The sequence below is a fragment of the Oncorhynchus mykiss genome, chromosome 13, assembly GCF_013265735.2.
Source record: "Oncorhynchus mykiss isolate Arlee chromosome 13, USDA_OmykA_1.1, whole genome shotgun sequence".
In the NCBI taxonomy this organism is placed as follows: domain Eukaryota; kingdom Metazoa; phylum Chordata; class Actinopteri; order Salmoniformes; family Salmonidae; genus Oncorhynchus; species Oncorhynchus mykiss.
Window position 1 is genome coordinate 4,612,998 of NC_048577.1, and position 12,085 is coordinate 4,625,082.

The 12,085-nt window shown below is 44.6% G+C and overlaps 1 long non-coding RNA gene across 1 annotated transcript; it reads right to left on the reverse strand.

Annotated features, from left to right (window-relative positions):
- Positions 1–7,224: 7,224 nt before the first annotated feature.
- On the reverse strand, positions 7,225–9,990 carry LOC118938535. The gene is made up of 3 exons (XR_005035754.1): positions 9,920–9,990; positions 9,098–9,205; positions 7,225–7,268 (listed from the first exon to the last, which is right to left on the reverse strand). It is a non-coding gene; the product is annotated as an uncharacterized LOC118938535 (long non-coding RNA).
- Between the last annotated feature and the right edge of the window lie 2,095 nt (positions 9,991–12,085).

The window sequence follows — 12,085 nt, forward strand, 5'->3', positions numbered from 1 at the left end:
GATATAATGTTGTGTTCTCTCCAGGTGTCTATAGGTCCTGATATAATGTTGTGTTCTCTCCAGGTGTCTATAGGTCCTGATATAATGTTGTGTTCTCTCCAGGTGTCTATAGGTCCTGATATAATGTTGTGTTCTCTCCAGGTTGGTCCAGGTGTCTATAGGTCCTGATATAATGTTGTGTTCTCTCCAGGTTGGTCCAGGTGTCTATAGGTCCTGATATAATGTTGTGTTCTCTCCAGGTTGGTCCAGGTGTCTATAGGTCCTGATATAATGCTGTGTTCTCTCCAGGTGTCTATAGGTCCTGATATAATGTTGTGTTCTCTCCAGGTGTCTATAGGTCCTGATATAATGTTGTGTTCTCTCCAGGTGTCTATAGGTCCTGATATAATGTTGTGTTCAAGTCTGCAACTCTCTTCTTCTCTACTTTTAATAACTTAAAAATAAACTTTATGTACTTTATGTACTCTCTCTGTCCCTCTCTCTTTCTCTCACTCACTCTATGCACTCTTACTACAATGTACTTCCTATTTCTGCATCTCTCTCTCTCTCTACTAGTTCAAACCCCCCTACCACATGTTATTTCTGACAGCCCCTCCCCCTTCCTCCATAACCAATCACATCCTTGTTTCACAGTAGAGAGAAAGAAAGAAAGAAAGAAAGGAAAGAAAGAAAGAAAGAAAGAAAGAAAGAAAGAAAGAAAGAAAGAAAGAAGAGGGAGGGTGATAGAGAGAGACGAGGGAGAGAGACGAGGGAGAGAGACGAGGGAGAGAGAGGCCTCGATGGATCATGGCACAGAAACACATTCATACGCTCTCATGCTGAATGGAGACTGTCTACAGAGGAGAGAAACAGAGTTATTCTGTCTACAGAGGAGAGAAACAGAGTTATTCTGTCTACAGAGGAGAGAAACAGAGTTATTCTGTCTACAGAGGAGAGAAACAGAGTTATTCTGTCTACAGAGGAGAGAAACAGAGTTATTCTGTCTACAGAGGAGAGAAACAGAGTTATTCTGTCTACAGAGAGAAACAGAGTTATTCTGTCTACAGAGGAGAGAAACAGAGTTATTCTGTCTACAGAGGAGAGAAACAGAGTTATTCTGTCTACAGAGGAGAGAAACAGAGTTATTCTGTCTACAGAGAGAAACAGAGTTATTCTGTCTACAGAGGAGAGAAACAGAGTTATTCAGTCTACAGAGGAGAGAAACAGAGTTATTCTGTCTACAGAGGAGAGAAACAGAGTTATTCTGTCTACAGAGGAGAGAAACAGAGTTATTCTGTCTACAGAGAGAAACAGAGTTATTCTGTCTACAGAGGAGAGAAACAGAGTTATTCTGTCTACAGAGGAGAGAAACAGAGTTATTCTGTCTACAGAGGAGAGAAACAGAGTTATTCTGTCTACAGAGGAGAGAAACATAGTTATTCTGTCTACAGAGGAGAGAAACAGAGTTATTCTGTCTACAGAGGAGAGAAACAGAGTTATTCTGTCTACAGAGGAGAGAAACAGAGTTATTCTGTCTACAGAGGAGAGAAACAGAGTTATTCTGTCTACAGAGGAGAGAAACAGAGTTATTCTGTCTACAGAGGAGAGAAACAGAGTTATTCTGTCTACAGAGGAGAGAAACAGAGTTATTCTGTCTACAGAGGAGAGAAACAGAGTTATTCTGTCTACAGAGGAGAGAAACAGAGTTATTCTGTCTACACAGGAGAGAAACAGAGTTATTCTGTCTACAGAGGAGAGAAACAGAGTTATTCTGTCTACAGAGGAGAGAAACAGAGTTATTCTACCACTGGAGGGCGCTCCCCCCTTTCTCTCTCCTTCCAACTCAGTCTCCATCTCTCTCTCCCTTCATCTGTCCCTCCATCTCAGCTCTGTGTGTCTAGTGACAGTGGTACATGCTGATGAGACAGGTACTGAGTTTACTGACAGCATCAGTGGAGGCTGGTGAGGGGAGGACTACTTATAGTAATGTCTAGAATGGAAGGTATCAAACACATATAAATATATTGGTGCTTTATTGATAAATACACAGAGTCTCATTTCCCATCAAGTGGAGTAAAAAAACACAGAATAATCAAAGGTTCCTAAAAGCTACAAACTGTCTCTGTTTGTTCAAGTCAGTGTTACATTCACAGTAGAAACAATGAATGAATGGATGGACGGATGTACAGACGTAACGACCCACAAACAAACAAAATAATGATGTAATGATAATGATGAACAGATGATTGAACTAACGAATGATGAATGAACGAGCAAACAAATAAATGAATGAATATAGGAACAAATAAACAATGAAAATGTTGAATAAAAATGTGAATGAATGAATGAACGAACAAATTAATAAATGATTAAATGAATATATGGACAAATTAAAAAATTATTGATCAAATAAATGAATGAATTAAAAACACAAATTAATGACTAAATGACAACATGAAAACATGAAGACATGAAAACATGAAGATGTGCCATACAGATCAGTGACAGTAACATAGTGGAGACAGGCTGGATCTCTGGGGAAGTTGACAGTAACATAGTGGAGACAGGCTGGATCTCTGGGGAAGTTGACAGTAGCACAGTGGAGACAGGCTGAATCTCTGGGGAAGTTGACAGTAGCATAGTGGAGACAGGCTGGATCTCTGGAGAAGTTGACAGTAGCATAGAGGAGTCAGGCTGGATCTCAGGGGAAGTTGACAGTAACATAGTGGAGACAGGCTGGATCTCTGGGGAAGTTGACAATAGTATAATGGAGACAGGCTGGATCTCTGGGGAAGTTGGCAGTAGCATAGTGGAGACAGGCTGGATCTCTGGGGAAGTTGACAGTAGCATAGTGGAGTCAGGCTGGATCTCTGGTGAAGTTGACAGTAGCATAGTGGAGACAGGCTGGATCTCTGGAGAAGTTGACAGTAGTATAGTGGAGACAGGCTGGATCTCTGGTGAAGTTGACAGTAGCATAGAGGAGTCAGGCTGGATCTCTGGGGAAGTTGACAGTAGCATAGTGGAGACAGGCTGGATCTCAGGGGAAGTTGACAGTAGCATAGAGGAGTCAGGCTGGATCTCAGGGGAAGTTGACAGTAACATAGTGGAGTCAGGCTGGATCTCTGGGAAGTTGACAGTAACATAGTGGAGACATGCTGGATCTCTGGGGAAGTTGACAGTAACATAGTGGAGACAGGCTGGATCTCTGGGGAAGTTGACAGTAACATAGTGGAGTCAGGCTGGATCTCTGGGGAAGTTGACAGTATCATAGTGGAGACAGGCTGGATCTCTGGGAAGTTGACAGTAGCAAAGTGGAGTCAGGCTGGATCTCTGGGGAAGTTGACAGTAGCATAGTGGAGACAGGCTGGATCTCAGGGGAAGTTGACAGTAACATAGTGGAGACAGGCTGGATCTCTGGGGAAGTTGACAGTAGCATAGTGGAGACAGGCTGGGTCACGGGTGAAGTTGACAGTAACATAGTGGAGTCAGGCTGGATCTCTGGGGAAGTTGACAGTATCATAGTGGAGACAGGCTGGATCTCTGGGAAGTTGACAGTAGCAAAGTGGAGTCAGGCTGGATCTCTGGGGAAGTTGACAGTAGCATAGTGGAGACAGGCTGGATCTCAGGGGAAGTTGACAGTAACATAGTGGAGACAGGCTGGATCTCTGGGGAAGTTGACAGTAGCATAGTGGAGACAGGCTGGGTCTCGGGTGAAGTTGACAGTAACATAGTGGAGACAGGCTGGATCTCTGGGAAGTTGACAGTCGTATAGTGGAGACAGGATGGATCTCTGGGGAAGTTGACAGTAGCATAGTGGAGACAGGATGGATCTCTGGGGAAGTTGACAGTAGCATAGTGGAGACAGGCTGGATCTCAGGGGAAGTTGACAGTAGCATAGTGGAGACAGGCTGGTTCTCTGGGGAAGTTGACAGTAGTATAGTGGAGACAGGCTGGATCTCTGGGGAAGTTAACAGTAGTATAGTGGAGACAGGCTGGGTCTCTGGGGAAGTTGACAGTAGTATAGTGGAGACAGGCTGGATCTCTGGGGAAGTTGACAGTAGCATAGTGGAGACAGGCTGGGTCTCGGGTGAAGTTGACAGTAACATAGTGGAGTCAGGCTGGATCTCTGGGAAGTTGACAGTATCATAGTGGAGACAGGCTGGATCTCTGGGGAAGTTGACAGTAGCAAAGTGGAGTCAGGCTGGATCTCTGGGGAAGTTGACAGTAGCATAGTGGAGACAGGCTGGATCTCAGGGGAAGTTGACAGTAACATAGTGGAGACAGGCTGGATCTCTGGGGAAGTTGACAGTAGCATAGTGGAGACAGGCTGGGTCTCGGGTGAAGTTGACAGTAACATAGTGGAGACAGGCTGGATCTCTGGGGAAGTTGACAGTAGTATAGTGGAATCAGGCTGGATCTCTGGAGAAGTTGACAGTAGTATAGTGGAATCAGGCTGGATCTCTGGGGAAGTTGACAGTAGTATAGTGGAATCAGGCTGGATCTCTGGGAAGTTGACAGTAGTATAGTGGAGACAGGCTGGATCTCTGGGGAAGTTGACAGTAGTATAGTGGAGACAGGCTGGATCTCTGGGGAAGTTGACAGTAGCATAGTGGAGACAGGCTGGAACTCTGGGGAAGTTGACAGTCGTATAGGGGAGACAGGCTGGATCTCTGAGGAAGTTGACAGTAGTATAGTGGAGACAGGCTGGATCTCTGAGGAAGTTGACAGTAACATAGTGGAGACAGGCTGGATTCTCTGGGGAAGTTGACAATAGTATAGTGGAGACAGGCTGGATCTCTGAGGAAGTTGACAGTAACATAGTGGAGACAGGCTGGATCTCTGAGGAAGTTGACAGTAGTATAGTGGAGACAGGCTGGATCTCTGGGGAAGTTGACAGTAGCATAGTGGAGACAGGATGGATCTCTGGGGAAGTTGACAGTGGCAGAGTGGAGACAGGCTGGATCTCTGAGGAAGTTGACAGTAGTATAGTGGAGACAGGCTGGATCTCTGGGGAAGTTGACAGTAGCATAGTGGAGACAGGCTGGATCTCTGGGGTAGTTGACAGTAGCATAGTGGAGACAGGATGGATCTCTGGGGAAGTTGACAGTAGTATAATGGAGACAGGCTGGATCTCTGGGGAAGTTGACAGTAGTATAATGGAGACAGGCTGGATCTCTGGGGAAGTTGGCAGTAGCATAGTGGAGACAGGCTGGATCTCTGGGGAAGTTGACAGTAGCATAGTGGAGTCAGGCTGGATCTCTGGTGAAGTTGACAGTAGCATAGTGGAGACAGGCTGGATCTCTGGAGAAGTTGACAGTAGTATAGTGGAGACAGGCTGGATCTCTGGTGAAGTTGACAGTATCATAGTGGAGTCAGGCTGGATCTCTGGGGAAGTTGTCAGTAGTATAGTGGAGACAGGCTGGATCTCTGGGGGAAGTTGACAGTAGCATAGTGGAGACATGCTGGATCTCTGGGGAAGTTGACAGTAGTATAGTGGAGACAGGCTGGATCTCAGGGGAAGTTGTCAGTAGTATAGGTCACATTGTCTGAAACCTCTGTAGACGGACCAACTTTGAAGTGGATGTCATCTCGACGAGGATTGGTTGCGTTGGTATAGATGGTGGTGATGTCACAGGCTGTATCTGGGTTCTGATTGGTTGCTGTGGCGTAGATGGGGTTAGTGATGGTTCCTGTGTCTGGATCTTGGTTGGTTGTCATGGAGTCAGACACCAACAGTCTGGCAGAGTGTTTGGATGCTGAAGAGGGAAACAAAGATGTTATTTAGAAAAATCTATATTTATTTTTTACATATGTTAATTTTTTTAATAATGATTGTGTGTGACAACTAGTGTACCTGTTGGTCTCCTGTCTCTGTCTCTCCTCTGTATGAAGAACATGAACAGCAGCAGACCCAGCAGTAGTAGAACAACACCCAGAACAACACCAGAGAACTCACAACACCTAGAACACCCAGAACAACACCAGAGAACATCACAACACCTAGAACACCCAGAACAACACCAGAGAACTTCACATCTTCCTAGAACACCCAGAGACAGTACTCAGGCATAATGTAACAGTGATGCTACATTTAGCTTGTCTCTACTGTACTGTACCTCTGGGTTTCTACCATTTCAGACGGAGGGAGGAGGGAAGACAACATTAGACAGAGAAACAGGTGGTGTTGAGGAGAGCAGAACATAGAGAGGAAATGTCAATGAGATATCAATAGTCACAGTCAGATCATTCAATCTAATATCAAGTATCAGGCAAAGTCAATGTGTTGTTAATGTGGTTCAATGTTATTCACTGTCTGGAGGTGGAAGATGTCATGACTAGTTTCCACCACAAGGCGGGTGTATCTTTAGATTCATATTTGTAGTTTATGAGGACAGGATGCTTGGTAGTTGTAGTCCATGTTACCGTACGGTATTTTTTTTAAATGTTACAATATGATTCTTGGTAGTTGTAGTTTTATATCTCAGGGTCATGTGGTGCTGAGGGTTCATTATGTTACCGTGATGCTGTTGTTACCTTGTGTTCTAGTCATGTCTGTGGTGGTGATGCTGTTGTTACCTTGTGTTCTAGTCATGTCTGTGGTGGTGATGCTGTTGTTACCTAGTGTTCTAGTCATGTCTGTGGTGGTGATGCTGTTGTTACCTTGTGTTCTAGTCATGTCTGTGGTGGTGATGCTGTTGTTACCTTGTGTTCTAGCCATGTCTGTGGTGGTGATTCTGTTGTTACCTTGTGTTCTAGTCATGTCTGTGGTGATGCTGTTGTTACCTAGTGTTCTAGTCATGTCTGTGGTGGTGATGCTGTTGTTACCTTGTGTTCTAGTCATGTCTGTGGTGGTGATGCTGTTGTTACCTTGTGTTCTAGTCATGTCTGTGGTGATGCTGTTGTTACCTAGTGTTCTAGTCATGTCTGTGGTGGTGATGCTGCTGTTACCTAGTGTTCTAGTCATGTCTGGTGTGGTGATGCTGTTGTTACCTTGTGTTCTAGTCATGTCTGTGGTGGTGATGCTGTTGTTACCTAGTGTTCTAGTCATGTATGTGGTGGTGATGCTGTTGTTACCCTTGTGTTCTAGTCATGTCTGTGGTGGTGATGCTGTTGTTACCTTGTGTTCTAGTCATGTCTGTGGTGGTGATGCTGTTGTTACCTAGTGTTCTAGTCATGTCTGTGGTGGTGATGCTGTTGTTACCTTGTGGTCTAGTCATGTCTGTGGTGGTGATGCTGTTGTTACCCTTGTGTTCTAGTCATGTCTGTGGATACTGTTCCATTGGTCCTATCTGTTGGAACATAATGAGTCAAATAAATAAGGTAGAGAGAGAGAGAGAGAGAGAGAGAGAGAGAGAGAGAGAGAGAGAAGAGAGAGAGAGAGAGAAGAGAGGAGAGAGAGAGAGAGAGAGAGAGAGAGAGAGAGAGAGAGAGAGAGAGGAGAGGAAGAGAGAGAGAGGGAGAGAGAGAGAGAGAGAGAGAGAGAGGAGAGAGAGAGAGAGAGAGAGAGAGAGAGAGAGAGAGAGAGAGAGAATGCTGCCTGCGTACTCGTTTACGTGTGTGGTTTGGGTGGGTGTTTCTGAGACTGAAAGTAGTACCCACTCTGTGTGTTTCAGAGGAAGTGGTGTGAACCTTGACCTACAATGACTGTAACTACTAGTCTCTCAATACAGAACCTCCCTGAGTAGTTACAATACTAAAGATAATGACTATAACTACTAGTCTTCAATACAGCACCTCTCTGAGTTCTGTTACAATACTAAAGATAATGACTATAACTACTAGTGTCTCAATACAGAACCTCTCTGAGTATTTACAATACTAAACGATAATGGACCTATAACTACTAGTCTCTCAATACAGCACCTCTCTGAGTTCTGTTACAATACTAAAGATAATGACTATAACTACTAGTGTCTCAATACAGAACCTCTCTGAGTTCTGTTACAACACTAAAGATAATGACTATAACTACTAGTCTCTCAATACAGAACCTCTCTGAGTAGTTACAATACTAAAGATAATGACTATAACTACTAGTCTCTCAATACAGCACCTCTCTGAGTTCTGTTACAACACTAAAGATAATGACTATAACTACTAGTCTCTCAATACAGAACCTGTCTGAGTAGTTACAATACTAAAGATAATGACTATAACTACTAGTCTCTCAATACAGCACCTTTCTGAGTAGTTACAACACTAAAGATAATGACTATTACTACTAGTCTCTCAATACAGAACCTCTCTTAGTAGTTACAATACTAAAGATAATGACTATAACTACTAGTCTCTCAATACAGCACCTTTCTGAGTAGTTACAACACTAAAGATAATGACTATAACTACTAGTCTCTCAATACAGCACCTTTCTGAGTAGTTACAACACTAAAGATAATAACTATAACTACTAGTGTCTCAATACAGCACCTTTCTGAGTAGTTACAACACTAAGATAATGACTATAACTACTAGTCTCTCAAAACAGAACCTCTCTTAGTAGTTACAATACTAAAGATAATGACTGAACAGGTTATAGGGACTAAATGACAAGGGTTAATATTAGTGACTTGGGGAGAGGGCGGTGTGGAGATGAGATGTGATAGGGGGAGAGGATGAGGAGGAGGCGGTGAGAGGGAGATGTGAGGGGGGGGGGGAGAGGGCCGGTGTGGAGAGGAGATGTGATAGGGGGAGAGGAGAGGAGGAGGCGTGAGAGGGAGATGGGAGAGGGGGGTGTGGAGATGAGATGTGATAGGGGGAGAGGAGAGGAGGAGGCGTGAGAGGGAGATGTGAGGGGTGGAGAGGGCGGTGTGGAGATGAGATGTGATAGGGGGAGAGGAGAGGAGGAGGCGTGAGAGAGGTATGTGAGGGGGGAGAGGGCGGTGTGGAGATGAGATGTGAGGGGGGAGAGGAGGAGGCGTGAGAGGGAGATGTGAGGGGGGGAGAGGGGGAGAGGAGAAGAGGCGACCTGAGAGGGAGAGGAGGAGATGTGAGGTGGGAGGAACAAAAGGAAGACAGTAAGAGAGAGAGACGGAGGAGAGGAGAGGAGGGACAAAGATAAATGGAGAGAGAGAGATAAGCGTGTAGGCTTTAGAGAGCAGTTCTACTGAGGGTAATTTACCTGCTGTGGAGTTTGAGGAGTCAGTTGTCATGGTGATGTGTGTTGATGGGTGTGTCGTGGAGAGGAGAGGTCTGGAGGTGATGGAGCCAGGGTTTGGAGGAACAGTAGCTGTAGAGAGAGATAGAGAGTCATGGAGAGAGAGAGAGTGAGAAAAAGAGAGAGAGAACGAAAGAAAAGAGAAAGAGAGTGAGGGAGAAAGATAGAGAGTGAGGGAGAAAGGTAGAGAGAGAGTGAGTGAGGGAGAAAGGTAGAGAGTGAGGGAGAAAGGTAGAGAGAGAGTGAGTGAGGGAGAAAGGTAGAGAGAGAGAGTGAGTGAGAAAGATAGAGTGAGTGAGGGAGAAAGGTAGAGAGAGAGTGAGTGAGGGAGAAAGGTAGAGAGTGAGGGAGAAAGGTAGAGAGAGAGTGAGTGAGGGAGAAGGTAGAGAGAGAGAGTGAGTGAGAAAGATAGAGTGAGTGAGGGAGAAAGGTAGAGAGAGAGTGAGTGAGGGAGAAAGGTAGAGAGAGAGAGTGAGTGAGAAAGATAGAGAGAGAGGGAGAAAGATAGAGAGAGTGAGTGAGGGGGAAAGATAGAGAGAGAGGGAGAAAGATAGAGAGAGTGAGTGAGGGAGAAAGATAGAGAGAGAGGGAGAAAGATAGAGAGAGTGAGTGAGGGAGAAAGATAGAGTGAGAGAGTGAGTGAGAAAGATAGAGTGAGTGAGGGAGAAAGGTAGAGAGAGAGAGCGTGAGGAGAGACACAGAGATATAATGCATCAACACTAATATATAATGTGTAAAATGTAATACTCCACATAAACACACTGATAGAACATCTTCGACACCAACCTCTGTCCACAGTGATCCTGAATTCAGTCTTGTGATACCACCACCATGTGTTTATTTCACACCAGTAGGTCCCGGAATCCTCTAGGACAGGTTAGTGATGGTCACAGTGAAGACTCTTCTCTCTGTGTCGTCATACAGAGAGAATCTCCCTTTATGAGTCACCGCTGGGTGCTGATGGGTTTGGGTTTTGATCACATCAACCCGGTAGGCCCAGATCCCTTTAGAGAGGTACTTCTGGTGTGTCTCAAACACCCCGGGCATAAGGACACTGAATGATATCATTTCCTCCTTCTGTCCCTCTCTTTGTGATCACTCCTGACACCACACAGATCACAGCTATGAAACAACCAAAGAAACCATTCACATCATCTCTACAATAACAGTTGCCATAGTCATCATGTTTCACAGACAGTCAGGTAAGGGAGATAGTTGAGTGGACAGATAGAGAATGTTAAATAATCTGGGACTGAGTGGTACAGTACATTATGTGGTTCAGGACTACAGCAAAACAGTAAAACAGTGTTGAAGGATAAAGTACAGTATTGATCACTGTATGCGTACAATGATACATGCCAAGAATTATGTGGCTGTGTTCAGTGAGTTACACAGTTCAATATGGGGTGTGTATTATGTAATATATTCTAATAGTACTCACACAGAGGAGGCTGATGTTGACAGACATCATATCCTCATTCTTTCTCTAGTCTTGGCTTCCCTCCTATGTTGTACAAATTATAGCTGTTCTCCACTCACTCAGACTCTCTCCCGTACCCCTAGTAGCTAGGACACAAACGTTCTAACCATGTTTAAGAGTTCTGGTAGGTAGCTGTTTAGTCCCAGTCTCGTCCCTCTCTCACCTCACATCCCTCCCTCCCTCCCTTCCAGGCTCCCTCCCTCCCTCGATTGTAATCGTCAGTTCCTCTTTCTCTCTCTACTGTATGTTGATATCTGGGGTTTCTCTTTCCATGTCCAGTGTTTTTTTAGACAAAACATTCGTCCACACATACTTATATTTGGGTGTTTTTGAAGAAATATACATGAATATGGCGACACTTGGTTAAGTTTATCTTAAATTATACAATGGGTGGGTATAATCCTTGATGCTGATTGGTTAAAACCTCATTCCAGCCGGTGTCTATTTCACAAGTTACCACCAGCTAAAGCTCTGATGTTGAAATGCCTATTTACGCTCTTCCGTCTCACTGCGCAATTCACTATCTCATCAGCCCAGCCAGGCAATTTATAAACTTGACCTCCACTGTAAAAAGCATCTAGACATTATTTCACATTTGTTTTAGACTAGCAATTGGTTTTCAACAGTGGAGATGTGCATAAACCTTGCTGTCTGTCTCTCTGACATTTCCAACATTGTTTCAATATTGAAATTCGATCTCCAGCTGTAACGATCTGGGTGTAGTGGGTGCGAAGTCAGGCGCAGGAAACAGAGAGTTCAGTAGTAGTGCTATTTAATGCACAAACGGCAAACATAAGCCACCCCACGAAAACACAGGGCGCACACAAAAACAAATGCCCCAAACACGGGGACTAAAACAGTCCAGCAAAACCCACGAACAGGAAACACGTTCACCTCAAACGTGCACAAATGTCACCCAAACAATCCCGCACAAAGAGCAGGCGGGCCGGCTGGCTAATAAAACCCAACTAATCACCACATAAACAACAGGTGTAACCAATAAACACATAAGGAGGGGGAGGAAAGAATCAGTGGCAGCTAGTAGGCCGGTGACGACAACCGCCGAGCGCCACCCGAACGGGAAGGGGAGCCACCTTCGGTAGGCGTCGTGACACCAGCTGTCACATCATAATGAACGTGTAGCAGTTGGGAGTCGGGACAAGACAGGCAGGCGGGCATCTATTCTCAGACGGTCAAAATCATGAATTTGCATCATGTTCATGGATATTTACAAATAAATGTCAATAGAAAACTGGTCAAAAGAAATACAGATCGTTTGCAGTCTTTCCAGCTTCAGTTTGAAGTGATTGTGTTATCTGTGTGGTTGGCTAGCCCCTCTGAACAACAGTGTCCTGATGAGAGAGCACATGTTCTATGCCAGGAGAAATCCTGCCTCATTAGATCATTGTTATGGATGTATCCAAATAAATGTCACTAGAAAACAGCTTAAACAAATGCAGCTACTCTGCTGC